Source organism: Scyliorhinus torazame, chromosome 11 (genome assembly GCF_047496885.1).
Source record: "Scyliorhinus torazame isolate Kashiwa2021f chromosome 11, sScyTor2.1, whole genome shotgun sequence".
In the NCBI taxonomy this organism is placed as follows: Eukaryota; Metazoa; Chordata; class Chondrichthyes; order Carcharhiniformes; family Scyliorhinidae; genus Scyliorhinus; species Scyliorhinus torazame.
This window is the reverse complement of record NC_092717.1, coordinates 251,190,155-251,202,878: the sequence shown is the minus strand read 5'-3', so window position 1 is coordinate 251,202,878 and position 12,724 is coordinate 251,190,155. Positions and strand designations below refer to the sequence as shown.

At 53.7% G+C, this 12,724-nt stretch overlaps 1 protein-coding gene across 1 annotated transcript in view; it reads right to left on the bottom strand.

Annotated features, from left to right (window-relative positions):
* Window positions 1–12,111, bottom strand: part of LOC140385965 (anion exchange protein 2-like) — a gene marked incomplete at its 3' end in the record, with an annotated part of 360,889 nt that extends 348,778 nt beyond the window's left edge. Inside the window, exon 1 of the mRNA XM_072468609.1 lies at window positions 11,829–12,111. The remainder of the gene's footprint in view (window positions 1–11,828) is intronic.
* Between the last annotated feature and the right edge of the window lie 613 nt (window positions 12,112–12,724).

Sequence of the window (12,724 nt, the reverse complement as noted above, 5' to 3'; positions counted from 1 at the left end):
AGAGCGGGGCAGTGGGGTTAGTTTGGGGATTGATACAGTGCTCTGGGGAGAGAGTGGGGCAGTGGGATTAGATTGGGGATTGATACAGGGCTATGGGGAGAGAGCGGGGCAGTGGGATTAGATTGGGGATTGATACAGGGCTATGGGGAGAGAGTGGGGCAGTGGGATTAGTTTGGGATTGATACAGGGCTATGGGGAGAGAGTGGGGCAGTGGGATTAGATTGGGGATTGATACAGGGCTATGGGGAGAGAGTGGTGCAGTGGGATTAGTTTGGGATTGAGACAGGAGTATGGGGAGAGAGCAGGGCAGTGGGATTAGTTTGGGGATTGATACAGGGCTATGGGGATGGAGTGGGGCAATGGCGTTAGATTGGGGATTGATACAGGGCTATCATGAGAGAGCGGGGCAGTGGGATTAGTTTGGGATTGAGACAGGGGTATGGGGAGAGAGCGGGGCAGTGGGATTAGTTTGGGGATTGATACAGGGCTATGGGGATGGAGACGGGCAATGGGGTTAGTTTGGGGATTGATACCGGGCTATGGGGAGAGAGCGGGGCAGTGGGATTAGTTTGGGATTGATACAGGGGTATGGGGAGAGAGCGGGGCAGTGGGATTAGTTTGGGGATTGATACAGGGCTATGGAGAGAGAGCGGGGCAGTGGGTTTAGTTTGGGGATTGATACAGGGCTATGGGGAGAGAGCGGGGCAGTGGAATTAGTTTGGGATTGAGACAGGGCTGTGGGGAGAGAGCGGGGCAGTGGGATTAGTTTGGGGATTGATACAGGGCTATGGGGAGAGAGCGGGGCAGTGGGATTAGTTTGGGGATTGATACAGGGCTATGGGGAGAGAGCGGGGCAGTGGGATTAGTTTGGGATTGAGACAGGGCTATGGGGAGAGAGTGGGCAGTGGGATTAGTTGGGGGATTGATTCAGGGCTATGGGGAGAGAGTAGGGCAGTGGGATTAGTTTGGGATTGAGACAGGGCTATGGGTAGAGAGTGCGGCAATGGGATTAGTTTGGGGATTGATACAGGGCTATGGGGAGAGAGTGGGGCAGTGGGATTAGTTTGGGATTGATACAGGGCTATGGGGAGAGAGTGGGGCAGTGGGATTAGTTTGGGGATTGATACAGGGCTATGGGGAGAGAGTGGGGCAGTGGGATTAGTTTGGGACTGATACAGGGCTACGGGGAGAGAGTGGGGCAGTGGGATTAGTTTGGGGGATTGATTCAGGGCTATGGGGAGAGAGTAGGACAGTGGGATTAGTTTGCAATTGATACAGGGCTATGGAGAGAGAGTGGGGCAGTGGGATTAGTTGGGGGATTGATACAGGGCTATGGGGAGAGAGTGGGGTAGTGGGATTAGTTTGGGATTGATACAGGGCTATGGTGAGAGAGTGGGGCAGTGGGATTAGTTTGGGATTGATACAGGGCTATGAGGAGGGAGTGGGGTAGTGGGATTAGTTTGGGATTGATACAGGGCTATGGGGAGAGAGTGGGGCAGTGGGATTAGTTTGGGATTGAAACAGGGCTATGGGGAGAGAGTGGGGCAGTGGGATTAGTTTGGGGATTGATACAGGGCTATGGGGAGAGAGTGGGGCAGTGGGATTTGTTTGGGATTGATACAGGGCTATGGGGAGAGAGCGGGCCAGTGGGATTAGTTTGGGATTGATACAAGGCTATGGGGATAGAGTGGGGCAGTGGGATTAGTTTGGGGATTGATACAGGGCTATGGGGAGAGAGTGGGGCAGTGGGATTAGATTGGGGATTGATACAGGGCTTTGGGGAGAGAGCGGGTCAGTGGGATTAGTTTGGGGATTGATACAGGGCTATGGGGAGAGAGTGGGGCAGTGGGATTAGTTTGGGATTGATACAGGGCGATGAGGAGGCAGTGAGGCAGTGGGATTAGTTTGGGGATTGATACAGGGCTATGGGGAGGGTGTGAGGCAGTGGGATTAGTTTGGGATTGATACAGGGCTATGGGGAGAGAGCGGGGCAGTGGGATTAGTTTGGGATTGATACAGGGCTATGAGGCGGGAGTGGGGTAGTGGGATTAGTTTGGGATTGAGACAGGGCTATGGGGAGAGAGTGGGGCAGTGGGATTAGCTTGAGATTGATACAGGGCTATGAGGAGGGAGTGGGGTAGTGGGATTAGATTGGGGAATGATACAGGGCTATGGGGAGACCTGTGATTAATCTGCTGTTTATTGCGGTGGGTCATGGCTCAAGCCTCAGTCCGAAGATGTGCAGGTTAGGTGGATTGGCCATGATAAATTGCCCTTAGTGACCAAAAAGGTTAGGAGGGGTTATTGGGTTACGGGGATAGGGTAGAAGTGAGGGCTTAAGTGGGTCGGTGCAGACTCGATGGGCCGAATGGCCTCCTTCTGCACTGTATGTTCTATGAATCTATGAATGAATCTTACTTGAGGGATGAGGAAGGAGAGATGGAGCGGGGAGCGGAGAGAGTGAATGGAGTGTTCAAGACATTTTATAAAAAATTATACGAAGCTCAACCCCCGGATGGGAGGGAGAGAATGATGGGCTTCTTGGATCGGCTGGAATTTCCCAAGGCGGAAGAGCAGGAAAGGGTGGGACTGGGAGCACAGATTGAAATAGAGGAAGTAGTGAAAGGAATTAGCAGCATGCAGGCGGGGAAGGCTCCGGGACCGGATGGATTCCCAGTTGAATTTTACAGGAAATATGTGGACTTGCTCGCCCCGCTACTGATGAGGACCTTTAATGAGGCAAAGGAAAGGGGACAGCTGCCCCCGACTATGTCTGAGGCAACGATATCGCTTTTCCTAAAGAAGGAAAAGGACCCGTTGCAATGCGGTTCCTATAGACCTATTTCCCTCCTAAATGTAGACGCTAAGATTCTGGCCAGGGTAATGGCAATGAGGATAGAGGATTGTGTCCCGAGGGTGGTCCATGAGGACCAAACTGGGTTTGTGAAGGGGAGACAGCTGAATACGAATATACGGAGGCTGCTAGGGGTGATGATGATGCCCCCACCAGAGGGGGAAGCGGAGATAGTGGTGGCGATGGATGCCAAGAAAGCATTTGATAGAGTGGAGTGGGATTATTTGTGGGAGGTGCTGAGGAGATTTGGTTTTGGAGATGAGTATGTTGGATGGGTGCAGCTGTTGTATAGGGCCCCAGTGGCGAGTGTGGTCACGAATGGACGGGGATCTGCATACTTTCGGCTCCATAGAGGGACAAGGCAGGGATGCCCTCTGTCCCCATTACTGTTTGCACTGGCGATTGAGCCCCTGGCAATAGCATTGAGGGGTTCCAAGAAGTGGAGGGGAGTACTTAGAGGAGGAGAAGAACACCGGGTATCTCTGTATGCGGATGATTTGTTGTTATATGTAGCGGACCCGGCGGAGGGGATGCCAGAGATAATGCGGACACTTTGGGAGTTTGGAGAATTCTCAGGATATAAACTGAACATGGGGAAAAGTGAGTTGTTTGTGGTGCATCCAGGGGAGCAGAGCAGAGAAATAGAGGACTTTCCGCTGAGGAAGGTAACAAGGGTCTTTCGTTACTTGGGGATCCAGACAGCCAAGAATTGGGGTACATTGCATAGGTTAAATTTAACGCGATTGGTGGAACAAAGGGAGGAGGACTTCAAGAGATGGGACATGGTATCCCTGTCACTGGCAGGGAGGGTGCAGGCAGTTAAAATGGTAGTCCTCCCGAGATTCCTCTTTGTGTTTCAGTGCCTCCCGGTGGTGATCACGAAGGCTTTTTTCAAAAGGACCGAAAAGAGTATCATGAGTTTTGTGTGGGCCGGGAAGACCCCGAGAGTGAGGAAGGGATTCTTACAGCGTAGTAGGGATAGGGGGGGGCTGGCACTACCGAGCCTAAGTGAGTACTACTGGGCCGCCAATATCTCAATGGTGAGTAAGTGGATGGGGGAAGAGGAGGGAGCGGCGTGGAAGAGATTGGAGAGGGCGTCCTGTAGGGGGACTAGCCTACAAGCTATGGTGACGGCCCCATTGCCGTTCTCACCGAAGAAATACACCACAAGCCCGGTGGTGGTGGCGACTTTGAAAATTTGGGGACAGTGGAGGCGGCATAGGGGAAAGACAGGAGCCTTGGTGGGGTCCCCGATAAGAAACAACCATAGGTTTGCCCCGGGCACCATGGATGGGGGATTTGGAATACGGCAAAGAGCAGGAGTAACGCAACTGAAAGATCTGTTTGTGGATGGAAAGTTCGCAAGTCTGGGAGCGCTGACCGAGAAATATGGGTTGCCCCAAGGGAATGCATTCAGGTATATGCAACTGAGGGCTTTTGCGAGGCAACAGGTGAGGGAATTCCCGCAGCTCCCGACACAAGAGGTGCAGGACAGAGTGATCTCAAAGACATGGGTGGGGGATGGTAAGGTGTCAGATATATATAGGGAAATGAGGGACGAAGGGGAGACTATGGTAGATGAACTAAAAGGGAAATGGGAAGAAGAGCTGGGGGAGGAGATCGAGGAGGGGCTGTGGGCAGATGCCCTAAGCAGGGTAAACTCGTCGTCCTCGTGTGCCAGGCTAAGCCTGATTCAGTTTAAGGTATTACACAGGGCGCATATGACTGGAGCACGGCTCAGTACATTTTTTGGGGTGGAGGATAGGTGTGCGAGGTGCTTGAGAAGCCCAGCGAATCATACCCATATGTTTTGGTCATGCCCGGCACTACAGGGGTTCTGGGTGGGGGTGACAAAGGTGCTTTCAAAAGTAGTGGGGGTCCGGGTCGAACCAAGCTGGGGGTTGGCTATATTTGGGGTTGCACAAGAGCCGGGAGTGCAGGAGGCGAGAGAGGCCGATGTTTTGGCCTTTGCGTCCCTAGTAGCCCGGTGCAGGATATTGTTAATGTGGAAAGAAGCCAAGCCCCCGGGGGTGGAGACCTGGATAAATGACATGGCGGGGTTTATAAAGCTAGAGCGGATTCAGTTCGTCCTAAGGGGGTCGGCTCAAGGGTTCACCAGGCGGTGGCAACCGTTCGTCGAATACCTCGCAGAAAGATAGATGGAATGGGAAAAAGAAGGCAGCAGCAGCAGCCCAGGATCGGGGGGGGGGGGGGGGGGGGGAACAAGAAGGGCTCTCAGGGTTGTTAATATATACTGTATAGTATGTATAGGTCGTTGCGACAGATAATTATATATTGGACTGTTAAATTATATTTTTGGAGCGTGTTTATCCGAGACAAGGCAGTTGCCATTTAGTTTGAGTTTTAGTTTTTGTTATATATTATTTATTCTTTGTTTATAAAACAGGTCATTGTTATTTATACTGTTATATTATTGTGTAAAGGATACACAATGTACTGTGATGGTTGACCAAAAATTTTCAATAAGATATTCTTTAAAAAAAAAAGAATGAATCTTACTGATTCAGCCCCCCCCTATCCCTTGATTACTGGAGCAATTTACAATGCAGCACGGCTGAAAATGCTTTGACAGAAAAGCTGAACTGTCCGAGGTTTGCACGCTTCTCTGAATCAGTGTGTTGCATTTCCACTCTGTATAATGAACACAATAAGAGGACAAAGCTATTTAATCCCTCGGGCTTGTTCCATCAGTCAATATGATCACAGCTGATCGGCAACCTAACTCCATCTCAATTTGCCTTTGTCCCATATAAATTCCAGGTCGTTCAGGGCGGCACGGGGGCGCAGTGGTTAGCACTGGGATTGAGGACCCGGATTCGATCGCAGCCCCGGGCCACCGTCCATGTGGAGTTTGCACATTTTCCCATGTCTGCGTGGGTCTCACCCGACAGCCCAAAGGTGTGCAGGGTATGTGGATCGGCCAGGCTAAATTGCCAATTAATTGGAGAAAAAAATAATTGGGTACTCTAAATTTAAAATAAATAAATAAATCAATAAACTCCAGGCTTTTCCTCCACATCAGCATTGCCATCAACCTGGGCCCAGTGGGTACCACATTCGCCGGAGTCAGAATAAATTGGGTTCAAGACCTAATCCAGCAATTTGATCTGATATTCCAGGCCGACAATAAAGCGCAGTACTGAGGGAGTGCTGCACTGTCAGAGGGTCAGTACTGAGGGAGTGCTCACTGTCAGAGGGTCAGTACTGAGGGAGTGCCGCACTGTCAGAGGGTCAGTACTGAGGGAGTGCTGCACTGTCAGAGGGTCAGTACTGAGGGAGTGCCGCACTGTCAGAGGGTCAGTACTGAGGGAGTGCTGCACTGTCAGAGGGTCAGTACTGAGGGAGTGCTGCACTGTCAGAGGGTCAGTACTGAGGGAGTGCCGCACTGTCAGAGGGTCAGTACTGAGGGAGTGCTGCACTGTCAGAGGGTCAGTACTGAGGGAGTGCCGCACTGTCAGAGGGTCAGTACTGAGGGAGTGCTGCACTGTCAGAGGGTCAGTACTGAGGGAGTGCCGCACTGTCAGAGGGTCAGTACTGAGGGAGTGCTGCACTGTCAGAGGGTCAGTACTGAGGGAGTGCCGCACTGTCAGAGGGTCAGTACTGAGGGAGTGCTGCACTGTCAGAGGGTCATTACTGAGGGAGTGCCGCACTGTCAGAGGGTCAGTACTGAGGGAGTGCCGCACTGTCAGAGGGTCAGTACTGAGGGAGTGCCGCACTGTCAGAGGGTCAGTACTGAGGGAGTGCTGCACTGTCAGAGGGTCAGTACTGAGGGAGTGCTGCACTGTCAGAGGGTCAGTACTGAGGGAGTGCTGCACTGTCAGAGGGTCAGTACTGAGGGAGTGCTGCACTGTCAGAGGGTCAGTACTGAGGGAGTGCTGCACTGTCAGAGGGTCAATACTGAGGGAGCGCTGCACTGTCAGAGGGTCAGTACTGAGGGAGTGCAACACTGTCAGAGGGTCAATACTGAGGGAGTGCCGCACTGTCAGAGGGTCAGTACTGAGGGAGTGCTGCACTGTCAGAGGGTCAGTACTGAGGGAGTGCCGCACTGTCAGAGGGTCAGTACTGAGGGAGTGCTGCACTGTCAGAGGGTCAATACTGAGGGAGCGCTGCACTGTCAGAGGGTCAGTACTGAGGGAGTGCAGCACTGTCAGAGGGTCAATACTGAGGGAGTGCCGCACTGTCAGAGGGTCAGGACTGAGGGAGTGCCGCACTGTCGGAGGGTCAGTACTGAGGGAGCGCTGCACTGTCAGAGGGTCAGTACTGAGGGAGTGCAGCACTGTCAGAGGGTCAGTACTGAGGGAGTGCCGCACTGTCAGAGGGTCAGTACTGAGGGAGTGCCGCACTGTCAGAGGGTCAGGACTGAGGGAGTGCCGCACTGTCAGAGGGTCAGTACTGAGGGAGAGCTGCACTGTCAGAGGGTCAGTACTGAGGGAGTGCTGCACTGTCAGAGGGTCAATACTGAGGGAGTGCCGCACTGTCAGAGGGTCAGTACTGAGGGAGTGCCGCACTGTCAGAGGGTCAGTACTGAGGGAGCGCTGCACTGTCAGAGGGTCAGTACTGAGGGAGTGCAGCACTGTCAGAGGGTCAGTACTGAGGGAGTGCCGCACTGTCAGAGGGTCAGTACTGAGGGAGTGCCGCACTGTCAGAGGGTCAGTACTGAGCGAGCGCTGCACTGTCAGAGGGTCAGTACTGAGGGAGTGCCGCACTGTCAGAGGGTCAGTACTGAGCGAGCGCTGCACTGTCAGAGGGTCAGTACTGAGGGAGTGCCGCACTGTCAGAGGGTCAGTACTGAGGGAGCGCCGCACTGTCAGAGGGTCAGTACTGAGGGAGTGCTGCACTGTCAGAGGGTCAGTACTGAGGGAGTGCTCACTGTCAGAGGGTCAGTACTGAGGGAGTGCCGCACTGTCAGAGGGTCAGTACTGAGGGAGTGCCGCACTGTCAGAGGGTCAGTACTGAGGGAGTGCCGCACTGTCAGAGGGTCAGTACTGAGGGAGTGCCGCACTGTCAGAGGGTCAGTACTGAGGGAGTGCCGCACTGTCAGAGGGTCAGTACTGAGGGGGTCCTGCACTGTCAGAGGGTCAGTACTGAGGGAGTGCTGCATTGTCAGAGGGTCAGTACTGAGGGAGTGCTGCACTGTCAGAGGGTCAGTACTGAGGGAGTGCTGCATTGTCAGAGGGTCAGTACTGAGGGAGTGCTGCATTGTCAGAGGGTCAGTACTGAGGGAGTGCCGCACTGTCAGAGGGTCAGTACTGAGGGAGTGCTGCATTGTCAGAGGGTCAGTACTGAGGGAGTGCCGTACTGTCAGAGTGTCAGTACCGAGGGAGTGCTGCACTGTCAGAGAGTCAGTACTGAGGGAGTGCTGCATTGTCAGAGGGTCAGTACTGAGGGAGTGCCGTACTGTCAGAGTGTCAGTACCGAGGGAGTGCTGCACTGTCAGAGGGTCAGTACTGAGTGAGTGCTGCACTGTCAGAGAGTCAGTACTGAGGGAGTGCCGCACTGTCAGAGGGTCAGTACTGAGGGAGTGCTGCCCTGTCAGAGGGTCAGTACTGAGGGAGTGCCGCACTGTCAGAGGGTCAGTACTGAGGGAGTGCCGCACTGTCAGAGGGTCAGTACTGAGGGAGTGCCGCACTGTCAGAGGGTCAGTACTGAGGGAGTGCTGCACTGTCAGAGGGTCAGTACTGAGGGAGTGCCGCACTGTCAGAGGGTCAGTACTGAGGGAGTGCAGCACTGTCAGAGGGTCAGTACTGAGGGAGTACCGCACTGTCAGAGGGTCAGTACTGAGTGAGTGCTGCACTGTCAGAGGGTCAATACTGAGGGAGTGCTGCACTGTCAGAGGGTCAGTACTGAGGGAGTGCCGCACTGTCAGAGGGTCAGTACTGACGGAGTGCTGCCCTGTCAGAGGGTCAGTACTGAGGGAGTGCTGCACTGTCAGAGGGTCAGTACTGAGGGAGTGCTGCACTGTCAGAGGGTCAGTACTGACGGAGTGCTGCACTGTCAGAGGGTCAGTACTGAGGGAGTGCCACACTGTCAGAGGGTCAGTACTGAGGGAGTGCTGCCCTGTCAGAGGGTCAGTACTGAGGGAGTGCTGCACTGTCAGAGGTTCAGTACTGAGGGAGTGCTGCACTGTCAGAGGGTCAGTACTGAGGGAGTGCTGCACTGTCAGAGGGTCAGTACTGAGGGAGTGCTGCACTGTCAGAGGGTCAGTACTGAGGGAGAGCCGCACTGTCAGAGGGTCAGTACTGAGGGAGAGCCGCACTGTCAGAGGGTCAGTACTGAGGGAGTGCCGCACGGTCAGAGGGTCAGTACTGAGGGAGTGCTGCACTGTCAGAGGGTCAGTACTGAGGGAGTGCTGCACTGTCAGAGGGTCAGTACTGAGGGAGTGCTGCACTGTCAGAGGGTCAGTACTGAGGGAGTGCTGCACTGTCAGAGGGTCAGTACTGAGGGAGTGCTGCACTGTCAGAGGGTCAGTACTGAGGGAGTGCCGCACTGTCAGAGGGTCAGTACTGAGGGAGTGCTGCACTGTCAGGGAATCAGTACTGAGGGAGTGCCGCACTGTCAGAGGGTCAGTACTGAGGGAGCGCCGCACTGTCAGAGGGTCAGTACTGAGGAAGTGCCGCACTGTCAGAGGGTCAGTACTGAGGGAGTGCTGCACTGTCAGAGGGTCAGTACTGAGGGAGTGCTGCACTGTCAGAGGGTCAGTACTGAGGGAGTGCTGCACTGTCAGAGGGTCAGTACTGAGGGAGTGCCGCACTGTCAGAGAGTCAGTACTGAGGGAGTGCCGCACTGTCAGAGGGTCAGTACTGAGGGAGTGCTGCACTGTCAGAGGGTCAGTACTGAGGGAGTGCTGCACTGTCAGAGGATCAGTACTAAGGGAGTGCTGCACTGTCAGAGGGTCAGTACTGAGGGAGAGCCTCCCTGTCAGTGGGTCAGTACTGAGGGAGAGCCTCCCTGTCAGTGGGTCAGTACTGAGGGAGTGCCGCACTGTCAGAGGGTCAGTACTGAGGGAGTGCCGCACTGTCAGAGGGTCAGTACTGAGGGAGTGCAGCACTGTCAGAGGGTCAGTACTGAGGGAGTGCCGCACTGTCAGAGGGTCAGTACGGAGGCAGTGCCGCACTGTCAGAGGGTCAGTACTGAGGGAGTGCTGCACTGTCAGAGGGTCAGTACTGAGGGAGTGCTGCGCTGTCAGAGAGTCAGTACTGAGGGAGTGCTGCACTGTCAGAGGGTCAGTACTGAGGGAGTGCTGCACTGTCAGGAGGGTCAGTACTGAGGGAGTGCCGCACTGTCAGAGGGTCAGTACTGAGGGAGTGCCGCACTGTCAGAGGGTCAGTACTGAGGGAGTGCTGCACTGTCAGAGGGTCAGTACTGAGGGAGTGCTGCACTGTCAGAGGGTCAGTACTGAGGGAGTGCTGCACTGTCAGAGGGTCAGTACTGAGGGAGTGCTGCACTGTCAGAGGGTCAGTACTGAGGGAGTGCCGCACTGTCAGAGGGTGAGTACTGAGGGAGTGCCGCAGTGTCAGAAGGTCAGTACTGAGGGATGCTGCATTGTCCCAATCCCGCCTCGGACTCTGACTCTCCCTCCGCTAACTAACCTTTACGACTATCGAGGCAGGAGTTTCCTCTCCTTCTTCTGGCCGTGTTTCCAATATTCGGTAGGAGGTGGGGCTCCTGGGTCTCCTTTGTCAGTCTGATAGTTCCAAGGGCATCATGTTTGTGCAATCGTAGTTTAAAGTGAGTCACTCGGTCTTATGGCCCTGAGTGAGGTTACATCCATCCAAGGGATTCTTCCTTCTCCACCACAAGGCTAAGCAAAGTTGCCCCAGTCCCAGACGACCATAGGCTGCTTTCCCCTTTGAGGGGGAGAGCTGACTGGTGGTGATTGAACCCCGAGGGTCACCACACCTCAGGCAAGGGAAACATTGAGAAGTCCATGAATAGCCTTCATGAATAACCTCAGCCGGTACGGGGATTGACAACACGATGCTGGGGTCGCTCTGCATCACTAACCAGCTGTCCAGCCCACTGAGCTAAACCGGTCCCCAAAGGTACTCCAGTGTTGTCTCCGGCCCGCTGGCGAAAGTGCAAGTTTATTTTGTACATGCGTGTGAGAGTTATCGTACATGCACACGAGCGTACAAGCTCATCACGTACCAGGCAAACAAATTATGCAAAAGAACACACATGCAGGTATGTCTCACACAAGTGCACATACGTGTGAGCACATCACACACAATCACCCTGAAAATTGTAGGTGAAAACAGGATTTCAAAAAGGGTTATAGCCAAGTTCCGCACACATGAGTGCGGCCTCAACCGGGACCTGGGATTCATGTCGCACTACATTCATCCCCCACCATCTGGCCTGCGATATCCTACCAACTGTCCTGGCTTGAGACAATTCACACCTCTTTAACCTGGGGTTACCCCATCTCTGGATCTGTAAGGATTTAATCACCTGCTAATGCTCGCATTCCTAGCATTGTTTGGCATCTTTGAATTTGTCTATATATGTGTTTCTGGAACAGACCTCTTCATTCACCTGAGGAAGGAGCAGCGCTCCGAAAGCTAGTGACATCGAAACAAACCTGTTGGACTTTAACCTGGTGTTGTAAGACTTCGTACTGTTCAAAAAGGGTGAGGGAGGGGAAATTCTAATCTGGAGACACAACCATTAAACCAGCCCCAAGTTGGTCTCATCAATCCGGCTCACAGCTGGAAAACAACAATTTTCCCCTTTCTGTCGATTCCTGGCAGGATTCTTCCTTTCTGATGCCCGTGCAACTATGAGTCACTTTCACAAACACTTTTAGTCTCTGCACTTTCCAGCCCTTGGCACAGCTTCCCTATTCTGGCCCAGCCACACATGATAAAGGATCCACAACGGGATATGGTGAACACTTGACATCCAACACGGTGCATGGACCAACCTCTCCTGTAACCACACCAGCGCCCTTTACCTGCGGGTTCTCCTTCCCTCGGTCGCTGAGAAAGCCTTCTCCACAGTGTGACCACCACAAGACACGCCAACGTTCAGACGCACATCTTTATGTTTGGGATTTCCTTTTGCTGCAATTGCCAAACGAGCCGGGAGGTTTCTGCAACAGGTCTCTGACATCTGTCATCACTGCCACATCGTCGCATCCGTACAAGCTCCCAGTGCAAATCGCCCCCCTCTGCATTCGCCTGCCTCACGTGAATGACCAGAACAAGGAGCCACAGCTCTGTGCAGTCAGCAAAGTTTCTCAGTAACTTTAGCCTGCAAAGGAAATTGCAACACTCCGCAGTCCGCCTGGCATGCTGTGTCCAGCCCCGCCCCCTCCCGACACAGCCCCGCCCCCTCCCGACACAGCCCCTGCCAATCCCCCCCGACTCGGTCTTCTGCTCGATTTAGTGCCGGAGGAGAGGGATGCTGGCTGGCTGGAGGAGGTTGTCTGTGCAGATAAACCTTCTGCTTCCAGGCACCGGTCAGGAACTGAACGTATTATTTTGAAGCACCCACTTCAAATCGCAGGAGTGTGGGTTCCATGCAAAGGCAAATGCAACTTTCAAACCTCTCTCTCACACACCCTCCTGAATATTCTCACTGCACAAGGCCAAGGTACAAAGCATGAACCAGACAAACGCAGCCATCCGTGACAAAAAGAAAACCATGGCGAAACATACTTTGAATACCGACTCACAAATCCGGCCTTGCCAACACCTGGAAGAGGTTTAAAGGTGCAGCCTGGCACAGGGATTTAACTAAATTACAGTCGCTAATCATACAGCAGCACTTCAGCCGAGGTCAACTTTATAAACAAACAGTGACCTGCGATGAGGAATTCTGCCCCCGCTGTTTCGTCTCTGCCAATTC